The sequence below is a fragment of the Carettochelys insculpta genome, chromosome 1, assembly GCF_033958435.1.
Source record: "Carettochelys insculpta isolate YL-2023 chromosome 1, ASM3395843v1, whole genome shotgun sequence".
Classification (NCBI taxonomy): Eukaryota; Metazoa; Chordata; order Testudines; family Carettochelyidae; genus Carettochelys; species Carettochelys insculpta.
In genome coordinates, this window is record NC_134137.1 from 285,153,385 (window position 1) to 285,170,496 (window position 17,112).

Sequence of the window (17,112 nt, forward strand, 5' to 3'; positions counted from 1 at the left end):
CGAGCGCAGATTAGCACGTGACTGCAGGGGTGCCACGAGCAAGGCTAAGGCAGCCCCGGTTCCAGCTAGCGAGGGACATAAAAGGCAATAAGAAGCGAGTCTATAAATACTTTAAGAGGCAGGAAAACAAGGACTTTGCGTTACTGGCAGGCGAGTGGATAATGGATGACCCTGAGAAGCTTGAGGTGTTTAATACGTTTTTCCCCGTTCGCTACAAGTATTGTGGCTAAATAGTTATGAAAATGTTAACAATAGAAGGAACATAAGCCAGAAGAGGGAAACAACCAGTTAAAATGATAAAATAGATGCATTCAAATTGTCATGGCCTGATGCAATGGTACTTAAGGAACTATGTAGAGCAATCTTGGCAGCATTAGTTAACTCCAAGAACTTAATGAGTACTCCGATCTTTCCCTTTTCTGTCCTTCTCTTTTGTAAACTAAAAAGAGGGGCAGTTCGACCACTTTAGCAAACAATCATGATGTTGAGAACGTTAATCAAGGACCCAAAAGATAGGAAGTGAATCATTTCTTTCGTTGGCTATACATCAATGTTAGCTAGGAGCCTGGGTAAAATAAATAGACTTGGAATTCCTCGTTTATGAGCCTAAGTTTTGTATATTTAATATTACTGAAACCTAGAGGCATGAGTTGCATATGATTGTAACCTACTTAGGGACCAAATGGGCAAAAAGGGAATGGGAGTGGCACTCCAAAGGGCATTGCAGTTACTGATAACTTGGAAGAAAATCATCACTAATGCTTGTGGTTTGATGTACAAACAGATAAACCACACAATGGGGTATTAGTTCCTGCCTGCTACAGACTATCAATTCATACTAGGGAACAAGGTTATTAGCTCCCAATGTACCACTCTGTAATGAGTAGGAAAAACACTGTGACCATGGAGTACTTTCGTGATTTCACAATGCTACTGCTAAAACAACTTTGCATGAGGAACAAATTATAACAGGCTCCACAGTCTAGCAAAGTCCAGATTGAACCTCTCTAATCCAGCATCCTCGGGACCTGACCAGTGCCAGATGAGAGAATTTGCCAGACCATGGGAGGTCAGTAGTATCTAGCACTTCTTTGCTTACATGTCTCTTAGAAGACATTTAGGAGTAAATTACAGATACTGTACAGAACACTGAGAGCCAGGACTGGTGGCTGGAAACAAACTTTATGGAATGGGATATTTGGGCACATCCACATTAATTAGTCATCCAACTAATTAAAATCATGCCAGATTATGGATGTTGCCAGATGAGAGGCTTCTGGTTTAAAGAGTTTGAACCTGTACAGCATGATGAAATGGCTGGAAGTTGAAGGTAGTCAAAATCAGACAGAAATTTTGTTGGAATGAGAGTAATTAACCACTGGAAAAATTTACCAAAGGTCACAGTGGATTCTCCATCAGTGGCAATTTTTAAATCACGATTGGATTTTTTTAAAGAGATCTGTTTAGGAATTATTTTGATTAAGCTTTATAGTCTGTGTGCTTGGCCTTGGAATCTATGAAAACTCATGGAGTGTTCATGAGAACCTAGAGGATTGCAGAAGAGCAAACGAAGTACCTATCTTTAAAAGAGGAACAAGATGATGCAGGGAATTATAAACTATTCAGCCTGTCTTTGATACTCAGATAATGGAACAAATTATAAATTAATAAATGTTGATAAGTAAAACTTGACATGGATATATTAAGAACAAATTATACCAAACCAAACTGATTTCCTTCTTTGACAGGATTATTTGCCTAGTGGATTGCAAGGGAAGGGACTAGTATGTGTGCTGCATCTTGATTTTAGTAAGGCTTTTGACACAATCCTACATAATATTCTAATAATAAATTAAGAAAATATGGTCTAGATTAAATTACTATTAAGTAGGTGCAAAACTGTACTCAGAGTAGTTATCAATGAATTGCTCTCAAACTGGAGGGACATCTCTGCTAGGGTTCCACAGGACTGTATTGTGTCTAGAACTAACCAATACGTTCATTAACAACAGAGATGATGGAATGGTGAGTATACTTATAAAGTTTTCACATGACACGCTGCTGGGAGGGGCTTACAAGTACTTTGTAGGAATTAGACTTAGAAGGATTTGGGGACTGCAACGTTGCTGCCCTCACTTCTGCCCTGGGGCTGGTGGCTGCTGGCCAAGAGCCCAGCACAGAAGAAAGAGACATCAGCAACAGCAGTGCAGAAGTCAGGCTGGTATGGTATGGTGTTGCCACCCTGCTTTGCCCTGAGTCAGCAGCTACCACTTGCTGGCAGCTCAGTTCTGAAGATAACAGCACAGAAGTAAAAGTGGCATAGTATAGTACAGGAAATAGTGTTGATGGTAAGTGACTGGATTTCAGGAAAGTTAGAGGAAGTTACTTCTTGCAAACAGTCTCAGATACCCTCCTGTTACAAATTATGGCATCTCAGACCTCAGTGAAATAAGAAGTCTGCTTGAGAGGTTTGGTCAGGCAGAGACACCAATTTCCTGAGTTTCTGGATGGTGTTCTTCCCCCACTCTGCCTCAGGCCCTGCCCCAGCTCCACTCCTACCCACATGCCCATCCCACTTCTTCCTGCCCCTGCTCCACTCCCTCTTCCCCAGTACCACCTGCATGTCACTGAACAGCTGATCACCAAAGGGCAGGAGGCCCTAGGTATAGACAGAGAGGAGATGATTGGTGAGGCTGCCTGTAGGCACTGAGCATCTATTACATTTTTTCAGCAGGTGCTCCAGAGCCAGAGCAGCCATGGTGTTGGTGTCTATGCCACAGATCTTCATGTTTGTGTTTTTTCCACCTCTTGACTTGAATTACATGATCACCTTAGTGTTACTTGTTGTGCATTTCTAATTTAAATTGAGAGCTTGTAGCAATATATTTCCTTCAGCCTCTGGTATGAGATAATTGTAATCTTAGGTCGGGCTCTTTGTTTGGATTGAAACTGAAGTTACCAAGAACAACAATTTCAACGTACCTGATGAGGAAAGTGGTCTCTTTTGTTTAAATAGGACTTCTGTTTTGGGGCTGTATTCATTTCATTTTTCTGGTTGAAAACTGCTGGATTAACTCATAGAGACATTTAAATTGTAAGGCTATGTCTACACTATGAGATAAATTTGAGCTTTAGCTCTGAGTTTTATAAATTCTACTTTGACTATCCTCACCTCCCCACAAAGTCAACATTGCTGCCATACTCAATCGCCAAACAGCAATTGTTGCCGCAGTGCATTGTGGGAACCTATCCCACAGTTTCCTCAGCCCCTTAGCATTCTGGGTATTTTTACTGGTGCAGTATAGGAAAAAAATGCCCCACAAGTGGTTGTGGGTATGTGATGTTATCTTCTCACATTACATTACCCTCATTCCCCTCCTGTGGAAAGCAAATGGCCATTTTTCCAGAAGGAAAGAAGGAAAAGTAGGGAATCACAATGCATATATGCTCTGGGATCATCCAGATGACTGTGCCATGTCAACTGGTCCCTCAGCTACTTTTCCCCCCTTGAAACCACAGTACGGTATGACCTGTCTTAAGGAAGCCATTTGAACATAAGAACATAAGAATGGCCATACTGGGTCAGACCAAAGGTCCATCCAGCCCAGTATCCCGTCTGCCGACAGTGGCCAATGCCAGGTGCCCCAGAGAAGGAGAACAGAAGACAATGATCAAGTGATTTATCTCCTGCCATCCATCTCCTGCCCTTGTACTGAAGGCTAGGGCACCATACTTTACCCCTGGCTAATAGCCATTTATGGACCTAACCTGCAAAAATTTATCGAGCTCTTTTTTAAACCCTAATAGAGTCCTGGCCTTCACAGCCTCCTCTGGCAAGGAGTTCCACAGGCTGACTGTGCGCTGTGTGTGAAGAAAAATTTCCTTTTATTAGTTTTGAACCTGCTACCCATCAATTTCATTTGGTGTCCCCTAGTTCTTGTATTATGGGAAAAGGCACGTACTTTTATTGGGTCAGGGACTATCTACATGATGTGGTTGGGCACAGGATAGAGCCCCAACTGCATGGCGCCTCTAGGGCAGGGAGGGGCTGTAAACCACAGAAGAAAAGGTTCTCGGCCTCTTCATACAAGCACAACCCCCACAGCCTAGCTGCCAGGTGGCATGGTGGAGCATGGGCTGGCGCCAATGCTGAAAAAAAAAATCCAAGTGCTCAGTTTACAGAGGGAGAGACAGAATCACAAACTACTTGTTGAGGCTGTTTTTAATGAGTAGATGTGCTCACCTTGCTGACAGCAAAGAAAGAAAGAACTTTGTCAGCCTCTCTTACAAGCACGATCCCACAGGCTAGCTGCCATGGGCTTCCTGGTTTTGAATTCAACTTCTTGGGCTTCCTGTTACCTACTTCTTGCGCCCCTGGAGAGCAGTGGAGATGGAAGCGGCCAGAGTGGACAACTGTGAGGCATTGTGGGGACACCTCTGGAGGCTAATAAAGTTTATTGAAAGACGTGGCGTTTCCACACTAGCCTTAATTTGAACTTTTAAATTCAAGCTTGATGGGACATTGTTTCTCACAGTGTTATAATCCACCTCAGCACTTCCTAAAATTGACCTTATGGTATTTACAGTGAAGATGGTGACACTGTAAACTAACTGCCTTAAATTCTACTTTATTACGTAGAGTAGACATAGCATCAAATGCTGACAGTGACCACTTGTAGTGCTAAAACTCAGTTGAGCTGTCTACCTGCATAACGACAGACATGTGAATCATACTTGGTCATTTTGCAGTTTAGAAGCATCAGGTCATTTTCATGGACAGGAGGGATTGTGTCCCCTCAAGTCTGTCCTATTTGCTGTTTTGCTTATTTACACTACTTCTTTAAAGAAGTTTGCCTGAGTGGAATATCTGATATAAAAAACTATTCTATTAGGACAGCATATCTGGAGGTAGTCTGAGGTTGCAAATCTGTCTTTGAAATGTTGAACTTTGAAGCCAGGATATTATGCCTTATTTATATTCACAGTCAAGCTTTAAACAACTTACATGAGTCACAGTTTTTTTTAAACAGGCACCACACCCATCTGTAACATGAATAAGGAGGACTATCCTTGATAAGGAATCCTTTTCAGCAGAGACTTGAAATGAGAACTTCTGAATGCAAAAGCAGTAGTTGTAAAAGAGAAGCTGTGAACATTCTTGTTTGAGATCTTTCAGTAATACACAGTTCAAAATATATATTTGTATTATAGATGTTTTCCCTCTGAGGGATCTTACTCAAGTAGTGAGCGGGCACAATCCAACTGCTTTTGAAAGTAGATGAGAATAAAATCGGGCAAATTCAGACCAGAACAGACTGTTTTTAAACAGCTAGTGATTTCTTCTTCAATGTCATCTTTAACTGTTACCAGTAGTTCATTAATTGCCAAAGGAATTCAACATATTTACATACTGCTGCACAGGTGACAAAATAGGGAGGGCTGTTAGCTATGTGCTCCCCAAGAGAAAGGACAAGTTCAGATGGATATGTACAAGCTCTCTCAATGAGAACCAAAAATACTAGTAAATCCAAATCCATCTTCTGGGGAGCAAATGGAGTAGGAAATTGGAACTCAACTGCTCAGGTGTTTTCCCAGCTCTATACTGACTTGCTGTGGGATTTTAGGAAAATATTGCAACTGCTTTTTGCCTTAGTTTACTAATTTATTTCCTGTCGTTCTTACGGGGATTTGTAACATGCTTTGTTATTTAAATGATGGACATTTTATAATGGCCAGAACCACAAAGGTACATGGATGCCAAAATCCCCATTTAGGTTTCACTGCCATCCACAACTGCTGTTTCTCTATCACCTAACCTTGCAGGCATGTAACTGACTCATCACCTAATTTTTTCAGTAAACGTTCCACAGCCTTGGCAGAGCCTTCCCATAAATGCAGGGGCCGGATCCCCTACCCCATTCCCTTCCACCAAAGGCCCTGTCCACAATCAAGCTGGAAACCGGAGCAGGCTGGGAGCTGCAGACCTTACCTGTGCTTGGAGCAAGGAGAGGCCCTAGAGTAGTCCCAAGCCCATTTGCATGTCCTGGGGCCCCCCAGGGCAGGTAGAGGGTTTGGATCACCTCACTGCTTTTACTCCAACCCATCCCCAGCCAGGGCCTCAGAGCCACAGCCCAGCCATTAAAAGAGCAGTGTGGCCAGGCAGCTGTGAGGAGCTATGGACTCTCCACTTGGCCTGGGTGGGGACATGGGCCAGGGGCTGCTCTTGGCTTTCCCATGCCAGTCAGGTGGATGGTTTGCATGGCTCCAACAACTGCCTGGGCTCCCTGCCCAGGTTCCAGTTGCCAGCCTGGAGGAGGAAAGGGGCTCAGGAGGAGGAGCAGGTGTGGGTGTAGAAAGGCTCATGGAGAAAAGAGGGGGCTGCATGGCTTCCTGGCCCCTCCCCTATTCCAGTGCCAATACCCAGGCATCTAAATTTCTGCCACTGAGCAGGCACATGGCTGCCCAGTTCTAGCTGATCAGACATTTATCTCGTGTAAGCTCAAGTGCAATCTATGAACCAGGGGAAAGAAATGTAAGGTGCTGACTTAGTACCACATGAACATTGTGATAAAAATTACCACTTCAGAATATCAGTAAAAGCACAAATTAAATGGATTAAGAACTGTCTGAGAGATCTCAAAAAGCAGTTGTTAATGGGGAACACTGACTAGAGGGGTTCCTATAGGGGTTCCTCTGGAACTGACATAGGCTGAACTCTACTCAACATTTTCTATCAGTGATCTACAGTACATAAACAATTACTGCAGATAAAATTTGCAGACATTACAGAGTTTGGCAGATTAGTAAATAACAATGAGAACAGAACAGTCACAAAGTAATCTGAATCACATGGTAAACCAGGCTCACTCAAACAACAGGTATTTTAATGCAGTCAAAAGCAAAGGAACACCTAGAAACAAGGAATGTGAGCCATGGCTGCAGGATAAGGAACTGTATCCTGGAATGGATTTAAGGCTCATAGTGGAGCAACTATGAGATCCCAGTTCCAGCTGTGGTAAAAAAGATTAGTGCAATCCTTTGATGTACAAACAAGACTAGCAAGGAGGAGTAGGGAGGTGGTTTTGCCTCTGTACACAGCAGTGGTGAGCCCAATACTGCACAAAGCTCTGGTGACAACATTTTTAAAAGGATAGTGAGAAGATGGAGAGGGTACTTAAGTAATTCAATCCATCTTATCTAAAATAAAATTGAGAAGAGACATTATGGTGTGTAAGTACCTTCACAGAGAGAAAATACTGGGTATTAAAGGGCTTTGTAATCTAGCAGGGAAAGGCATAACAAGAACCAATGTCTGGAAGCTGCAGCCAGACGTGCAAATTAGATCTTAAGGTTAAATTTTTAATAGGTTGGGTTATTAACAGTGGAACAAACCACAAAGAGAAATGGTGATTTCTCTGTCTCTTGATGTCTTCACATCAAGACAGGATACCTTTCTATGCTCTAAGCAAACAAGTTTTGCTTTAACTAGTTCTTGAGCTTAATATTGGGGTGATGCTGAAATTTAATGATGTGTGACTGTAAGGGAGTGAGAGGAAGGCCTGGCAGTGCAGGGGCTAAACCTAAACAGCCTACTGGCCCAATTAGCCTCACCCTGTTTCACCTGCAGCCAGTGTCAGGCCCAGAGGCAGGATGAAAGGAGGGAAGCTAGCCCAGTTTAGGGCTGACCTAAAAGGAGGCAGAAGCTGCGTCTGACACCCACAGGGCCTGAGCTAGAGCTGCCCCTTGGTTGGCTGCAGGAGGACACAGCCTCGAAACCCTCCCCCAGGCTTGAAGCGGGGAGAACCCCAGCAAACCACTTCCCTAAGGAGGAGGAAACTAGACCCATGGAGCCATGCCCCAAACTGAAGCTACAGACTCTAGGGAGTGGGCTGAAGTCTTACACCTTAGGGCCCTTAGGTGCTGTGGGGCCCTAGCCACTAGGCCACCCTACCACTAGTAGGACCCACCTACATGTGGTGGAGAATGTGGGCATGCCCCAGCCCTGCTGGAAAGGCCTTACAACAGTGACAACCATAGACCCAGCGAGTGTGAGCCCAGCCACTGAAGCACAATGGAGCCCCTGCTGAAGTGGATGGTGGAGCAACATGCTGTCTAGCAGCATCTACAACAGCAGCAGCAGCAGCAAACTGGGGAATTAGCAATGCACAAACAACAGCTGATGCAGCAAGGGACTTCCCTGCTACATCCCGGGACCCCAGCTGAGCCACCAGCACCTGGGCTGGCACTGATCAAGCTTGCTAAAATGGGACTAGACAATGATTCTGAGGCATTCCTGGAGACCTTTGAGTGGGTGGCCACAGTAGCCCAGTGGGCCTGAGGGCAATGGGTGGCCATCTTGGCCCCATACAAGATGGGGGTCGCCCAGACTGTATAGCTTGCCCTTGACACTGTGGCCGCCCAGGATTATGCCCAAGCCAAAGCAGCAATCCCGGATGCCCTGAACTTTTCAGAAGAGACTTTTTGCCAACATGTCTGGGGGAGAAATACCCTTCAGGAGTCTGACCCCACCTAGTCACCCAGAAACTCTGGGATGCCTGCTGCACGTGGCGGAAGTCTGAGATGAAGACCAGAGTGCAGGTGGCTGAACAGATCCTGCTTGAGCAATTCACCCAGATTCTGCCCTCTGTGGGGAAGGGAGGGGTGATGCAGAACCACTCGGAAAACATAACCTGAGTCATCCAATTGATGGAGAACTATATGGCAGCCAAGGTCCAGGGATGGCTCCCGCTTTTGGCCCCAGACCAGCCAGAGGCACCCCAGCATGAAAAGGTGAGAGCAGCCAGGGGTCACAAGGCCAGGGTAGGCTGCTGCCCCTCCCTGGGACCCAAAGGACTCAGGGCTTCTGGGCTACCCCCATACTCTAACCCTTGGGCCTCGAACCAGCTCACCAGCCCCACTGTCGGGAAACCAGGTGCCCCCCAGATGAGGTACCAGGCCCACAACTTGCCCCTCAGTGCAAAGAAACTGTTCTACACCCATCCTGCTGGGCACCTTGAGGAGACCCCCTGCCCCAAGTCCACTCTGGGGCAGAGTGCTTGCTTCACATGTGGAGGCTTTGGGCATTTGTCCTGAGACTACCAGTACATGGAGTGTAACTTTGGGAAGCTCTGGACCCCACAAACACAGGTGCATCCCCAAGACTCCACCAAGCTAACTGTCCCACTGTGCACCAGCGGGACAGAAGCGTTTAGGCTGATTGACTCCGGGTGTGCCCAGACCCTAGTCTGTCAAGCACTCGTGCGCCGGGCTCTCCTCTGGGCACCATCCGACTGCAGTGAGTCCATGGGGACATAAAGGCCTAACCCTGCACCCGGGTGACTTACGGGTAGGGAGGCACGAAGAGCTGTTGATGGTTGGCGTGGCCCCAACCCTTGCCTACCCTGTGATACTGGGCAGAGACTGGAGGTATTTTGAGGGACTGCTAGCAAGAGTCAAGAACCCCTCAGCTAGGGAATGGCAACCCCTGCTTTTGAAGCTTGCTCCAGGGGAAACCACGACTCTTGCTGGTGTAGGGGAAGTGGTGGATCCAGGGGAAGAGACTTCCCGGGGACCAGCAAAGACCACGGTGGACTCAGGCCCTAGCCAGCCTGAGAGAGAGCCGGCCTTGCTAACCAAATCGGCAGTCCTAATGCATCCCTCAGACTTTGTGGGAGAGCAGCAGGCCAGTGAGACGCTGAGCAGAACCTACAACCAGGTGTTATGGCTTCTTCCCCACTTTAGCAAGACAAATGCAGAAGTGGGGGCCAGCAAAAGTACCTCCAAAACCTTATTTACCAGGTTTTGGTATAAACTTTGTCCCAAAAATCCTAAAAACCTTGGATTTTGGGAATAAAATTTGCTGCCAGCACCCAAGTAATAATAAGGAAACCAGGGAGAGACTACTTGGGAAATTTTAGCCCCAAAAGTAAAAACCAGGACACAAACATTAACCAATACCAAGTTAATAAAAAGAAAAAGAACTTTTATTATTACAACTATATTTGAGTTGCAAGTCTTATGATTAGATGGAAGAGTTACAAAGTAAAACACATGGGGAGTCTTCACCATGGGCCTAGAACTTAGTTACAAGGAGAGTAAAAGAACATTTTCAAAAAGTGCACAGACATTAGATCCCACTTCCCAAACCATAAAACAATACAGCCTAATGGATTTATTTAAACTTTACCCTACTTACAGAAGACTGGGGGGCCTGTTTTTGGAAGGAGATATTTTGTCTCTCTCTCCCTCATGGCTGGAAAGAAGAAGAAAAAAACAGAACAGAAGACGGGAGGAGCCAAAATTTAATTTTTACCTACATTCCTATAGGCCAACCCCCCCTGGCTAAGGAGGTTAACCCTTTTACTCCCAGGGTGCTGGTTAACCCTCATAATCATAACACCAGGTGACCATAGTAAATGGGGAGACCACAGGGCCTCATCAAGTGGGACAGTTTCCCCATTTTGAACTCCACGGAGACCTCCTATACTGAGTAGGTAAGGACCCACAGATGGAAGAAGTGCACCATCAGCTCCTGGTGCCCCAAGCATACCTGGGGGAAGGTCATGTGACTTGCACATGCCATCCCCATGGTGGGACACCTGGGGAGGGAAAAGACATTGGCTAGGATCCCAGCCCACCTCTTTTGGCCCAGGATCCACAGGGAGGTCACAGACTTTTCTGCCTCCAGCTCAAAGTCCAAGCTCACAGCACCCCAGTCAGTGTGGAAAGGCCCACTAGTTCCCCTCCTGCTCGTGAGTATACCCTTTGAGTGGGTTAGAGTAGATATAGCCAGCCTTCTGGAGAAGAGTGTGGCTGGATACTTGTTCATCCTTGTGGCAGTCGACTATGCCACCTGGTACCCTGAAGCTGTGCCATTACACTCCATGAGTGCCAAGAGACTCGTGACAGAGCTCATGAACATCTTTGCTCAGGTCAGAGTCCTTGGGGAAATCCTAACTGATCAAGCAATGAACTGAATGTGCCAAACAGTGCAGCAACTCTTCAGACTGTTAAAAATGAAGACTCTTGGGACCTCTGTCTACCACACCCTGAAAGCTATGCTCTGTAAGTTTGTCCTTACAGATATACACCACTGGGACCACCTTCTTGCAGCCTTCATGTTTGCAGTCCAGGAGGTCCCCCAGGCCTCCACTGGTTTTCACCTTTTGAATTCCTGTATAGGAGGCCACTGTGAGGGATTTTGGACTTAGTTTGGGAGATGTAGAAGGAACAACCCTCCCAAGGCAAAAATGTAGTCCAAGGTGTGCTGAACCTCTGGGAGAGACTGGACACACTAGGTACGTTTGCACAGGAGAACCTCCTCCAAGCCCAGCAATTGACAACAAACGGGCAAGCCTCTGAGTACCAACCAGGGAATTGGATACTACTGCTGCTGCCCAGTACAAGTCCAAACTTCTCGCCCTCTGGCAGAGGCCTTAGACTCACAGGGCTGGAAGGGACCTCAAGAGGTCATCGAGTCCAGCCCCCTGATTCTAGCAGGATCAACCTTAACTAAATCATCCCAGCCATGACTATGTCATGCCAGGACTTAAAAACCTCTAAGGTTGGAGATTACACCACCTCTTTAGGTAAAGCATTCCAGTGCTTCACCACCCGCCTCAGGAAGTAGTTCTTCCTAATATCCAACCTACTCCTCTTCTTCTGTAACTTCAGACCTTGTTCTGCTGTCTGTCACCACTGAGAACAGTTTCTCTCCATACTCTTTAGAGCTCCCCTTCAGGAAGTTGAAGGCTGCTATTAAATCACCCCTCAGTCTTCTCTTCTGCAAACTAAATAAGTCCAAATTCCTCAGCCTCTCCTCAAAAGTTGAGGTCATGTGCTCCAGCCCCCTAATAATTTTCATTGCCCTCCACTGGACCTGCTTCAGCACATCCACATCCTTTCTATACTGGGGGGCACAATACTCCAGATGTGGTCTCACCAGTGCCAAACAGACGGGAACAACATCTTCCCTAGATCTGCTCAAAATGCTCCTCCTAATGCAGCCCAATATGCCATTGGACTTCTTGGATACAAGGGCACATTGTTTACTCATATCCAGCCTTTCATCTGCCATAATCCCTAGGTCCCTTTCCATTGTAGTGCTGGCTAGCCAGTAGGTCCCCTTATGAGATAGTTTGGCAAGTGGGCCCAGTAAACTGAGGTATCAGACAGCAACAGATTTACCATGTGAATCTTTTAAAACCCTGGAAAGCCCAGGAGAGGCTACTACTAACTCCCTACCTACCAGACCTGGAGCTGGGGTCCCAGGCGGAAGATGCAGCAAATCCAGGAGAGGTCCTGACTGAGTACAAACTCCTCGCCCCCGCCCGAAACAGAGGGATCAAGCCCAGCAGTTAGTCACAACATTTTCCTCTGTCTCGTCAGTGAACCCAGTTGAACCCACCTGGCTGTTCATCGCATTCAGACCAAACCAGGGGTTAAGGTCCGGAAGAACCCCTGGTCCCCCTCCCCAAAAGTTGAGGGAAGTGGTGAAGCCTGAACTTCAGTCAAGGATTACTTCAGTGACTGGAAAGTCCTAATCCCCAAGCCACATGGAAGCACCCGTTTTTGTATTGACTTCCGAAAAGCGAATGCTATGTCTAAATTAGATGCCTACCCAATGCCCCAGGTGGATGAGCTGCTGGATCAACTTGGGGAGGCAGAGTACATTACCACACATGACTTAGTGAAGGGCTATTGGCAAATCCCTGTCGCACCTGAGTCCAAGGAGAAGACAGCTTTCTCCACTCCCTTCAGGCTGCATGGTGCCCCTGTGACATTCCAGCAACAATGGATCATGGTCTGCATCCCCATAGCCAATACACTCTGTATTTGGATGACATAGTAATCTATAGCCACGACTGTGTATTTGGATGACTGGTAATCTATAGCCACACCTCCAGCATGTGGCAACCATATTGCAGTCCCTCAAGGAAGCAGGCCTGACAGTGAATCCTACAAAATGCCACCTATCTAGGCAACACCTTGGGAAAGGAGACGGGGCATGGGGGGAGGATGAGAAAACAAACATTCTGAATCCTTAGATTGGACATAATGTTCTTATCCATACTCTTGCATATAGGTAGAATTATGGCTAGGTGGCAAGGTCCTGCGGAAACCTGAAAAGATTAACAGGCAGGGCAATGGAGGCAGATTAAATTGTGTGGAGGATGTCAAATTGCTTGTGACATGGTTCTTTAATCTCCTCAAGAGGGATCTACAAAGAGACCACAGTTTTCTTGACTAGTTCTTGAAACTGCCAGGGATGGAGGAGGTTGCAGTATTACTTCATCCAGGGATGAAGAAGAGATGGCAGCTGGTGGAGAAACATCTTTATTGACTCTGCTTTTCTGTTCCTTAAAGGTTTCTTCCTGAGGCTCTGGTCTCCTACAGAGGGAAGGTGATGAAGGCCATCTATCTGTATGACAAGTGGTACTAAAGTCCCCAGAAAATTGCTGATGGTAGGCCATACAAGGGTCGCAATATGGCCAAGGTACATATGATACAGGAGGAGGTATCTATAGTTAATACCAGCAAAATAGTGGTTGTGGCTTCAGACCTCTTGAAAGGGGCTTCTATAAGAATGGAGAGGAGAGTCCTATCCAGATATTTGGGAGACTTAGAAAAGATCATCAGGATTCACCTCTTCTAAATCCCTCTAGACCCAAGGAACACTGAAAGAAGCATGAGATGAAACTGTGGTACCCTGTGAAAGTCAAGAAATCTGGAAGCTTATGGTACCAGGACTGTGTGAGAGCACAGCAACAGTGAGTCAGGCATCTTGAACACCACAAGGCCTTGGGTGAAGTGATGTTTCTGTACACTGAGAGCATTATCAGTAATGCATCCATGGCCAAAGTGATACTGGCTGAGAGAGTTGACAGTTCTATGAATCTTGACTGTTCTGAGAGGAGACCAGAGACATCTAAATGGGCTTTTTCAGTACCAAGAAGCAGAGCTCTTCTTGCACCTTTTGCTGCACTGACAGTACCTCTCAGGGCCTAAGACTTTACAGCGTTTAGGTCTGACAGCAACACCATTATAACCTGAGGAACAAGCAGCCTTGTGGGTACCAGGTTGGTGAGCAGAGAGTGCTGAAGTGGATGGAGTCATCACAGACAATGATTTCTTTGAGGTTGAATCCCTATCCAGAGAACTCAAGAGATGGCCTTTGTGAGTCATACTGGAAAAAACTTGGGTCTTGCTCTGAAATACCCTTGATGAGTGAATCTTGGAGATAGTGGGCTTACTTGGAAGCTGGCATACAGGGGGTGATCCCCTGATCTGAGTCAGGCTGGGTGCAGTGAGATCTCCTTCATAAGGGGGTCAAAATTTGATTTTCCATTTTTTTTTCTGGCTGTGGATTTTAATGCCAGAGAGAAGATGCACTTTTAGGAAATAACAAGAAGTCATCCTATGGCACCTTACAGACTAACAGATATTTGGATATTCTGACGGAACAGATCTTTGCCCACGAAATCTCATGTTCCAAAACGTGTTACTCAATAAGGTGCTACAGGACTTCCTGTTTTTTGAAAACACAGACTAACGTGGCTACCCTCTGATACTTGTCACCATGCAAGGCACTGCATTTAGCCATATTGAGTGGAAATCCATCAACCTTTTAGGAATAAGAGATTTCCCAAGGCACTCACTTTGATTGCCTCTTGGCATGACAGGCAATGTTTGAAATCAGTAGAACTAGGCATCTCCTTTTAGTAAAGTAAAACTCCCAGGACAGAACAAGCTATCTATAAAATTTTTGTAAAGGTTTTTGTTTTTAAAAAAACCCAAAAACCTACTTTAGGTGTGATACACTACACCTCAAAGTAGCATTCGGTAACTCTCATTCATTATTCATTTATATTTGTGATATTTCATGCAGAGACAGCTTTGTAAGATGTTATATGAAAGGTCATGATCTGCTAAAACTCAGTGTTCTCAGTATATAATTATTGTGCATGAAGTTGTGAGATTTTCCTATGTAGTTACTGAAGAAATATGTTGATGGTCTGGGAGATGGCCGCAGCGGGCTCTCCAGTGGCAGCAAGGGCATGACCCACGCCCAACTGGGTGTTAAGTGACCATCACAAGCTATTGAACAGCAGGAGAATAATAAACAAGAGATTTACAGATATGTGAGAGATAGTTACACAAACATCACACAGTGGGGATTGCTCAACTCTGTGACTCTGAAAGATCCATTAGGACATGTCTGGGCCAGCATCTTTCCTGCAACATGAATTAAGAGTATAAAATAAGGGCCAGTGGCATCATGAGATCACCTCTCTCCTCCCCCACTATTCTGAAGGCAACAAGAGTGTTTATATTTTCTTAGGTAACTATCTCTGACCTTTATGCCCACTCCTCACAATCACTTAAAATCTGTCTGTAGTTAATACACTTATTTAATTTTTTTATTTTTACTAGTGGATTTGTCTAATGGGCTTGGGAGTAACCTGTTCAGATTACAAAAGCTGATCCATGTCATCTCTGAAAGAGTAGTGAACTAATGAGCTTGGATTGTTCAAGAGAAAGTCTTGAGACTGTAAGATGGCATATTTCTGGGGTGCAAAGCTAGAGGGATTTGCTGGTGTCTCCCTCTGTTTAGCTCATGAGTGGCTTAGAGAGCATTATGGAACTTAGCTGGGTGTGTCTTGGTATGATGGTGTTAGAGTCATAACAGTATCTGGAGAGGTTTGCAGCTTGTCACTAGTAAAACATCATAAGAGACTGCCAAAGTTGGAGAGTTATGGTGATCCAATTCCAGACTGGGCCCCAGTGATCTCATCAAAATATCTAAAATAAACTAATGGTAGTCCATTGATCCAATGATGACAAATCTGTGCAGATCATCTGTTATTGGTCTAGTGGTGTGCCCTCTGGTGACTGTATAAGCCAATTCTAGAGGTGCACATTTTGCCGCAGATGGTGCATGGGAAGTTAGCAATCTGTGGGTTGTGCATTGCTGATGCTCTGTGATGTCGTTCGCGTGCCTCTTGTAGACGCCGGCAGCGGTCTTCCTCAAAGGCAATGCAGGTATTTCTGACTGTTGCACGCCACTGTGTTCTGTCACTGGCGGCGTCCTGAAGGTCCCTAGGTTTGATACTGCTGTACTGCAGATTGGCTTTGATGGTATCCTTGTAGCGTTTCAGTAGACGACCTATACGCTAGATGTCCTGGGAGAGTTCACCATATAGAAGCTGGTGAGGGATTCTGTTGGCATCCATGCGGATGACATGACCGGTCCAACGTAGTTGTGACTTCATAATCATCATTTCGACGCTTGTCATCTAGGCTCTCTCGAGGACCTCAAGATTGGGCACTTTGTCTTGCCAGCAGATCTTCATGATGTTACAGAGGCAGTGCGTGTTTGGAATGCTTCGAGCTGCTTGATGTGACACCTATATAGTGTCCATGTTTTGTACCCATACAAAAGAGATGAGAGAACAACAGCTCTGTACGCAAACGGTTTTGTTGACATCCAGATGTTATGGTGGTTTAGAACTTTGACACGCAGACAGCCAGGTGCCTGGCTTGCTTTGGATATTCACACATTGATCTCATTATCCAGTGATCCATCACTGGATATGACACTACCCAGGTATTTAAAGTTCTCCACTACTTTAAGCTGAGCGCCATCAATGGAGATACTCGGGACAGGAGCATTTGATCCAGGTGCAGGTTGATGGAGAACTTCTGTCTTTCTGAGGCTGATAGTTAGTCCGAAAAGTTGCAAGGCCTCAGCAAACTTGTTGACAACGTGCTGAAAATCGTTTTCAGTGTGAGCCGTAAGGGCACAGTCGTTGGCGAAGAGTGCCTCAGAAAGGAGTTTCTGCACTGTCTTAGTCTTTGCATTCAGACGACAGAGGTCAAAAAGTGAACCATCATGCCGGTATTTCAGGTATATACCTCGGTCCAGATCTTTCATTGCATGGTTAAGGAAGCGTGCAAAGAACAGGTTAAATAAGACAGGAGCGAGAACACATCCTTGTTTCACGCCGTTGGTGATGCTGAAGGGGGCTGATGTGGCTCCATCAGACAGAACTTTGCCTGTCATGTCGTCATGGAAAAGGCGTATAATCTGGACAAATTTTCTTGGGCAGCCAA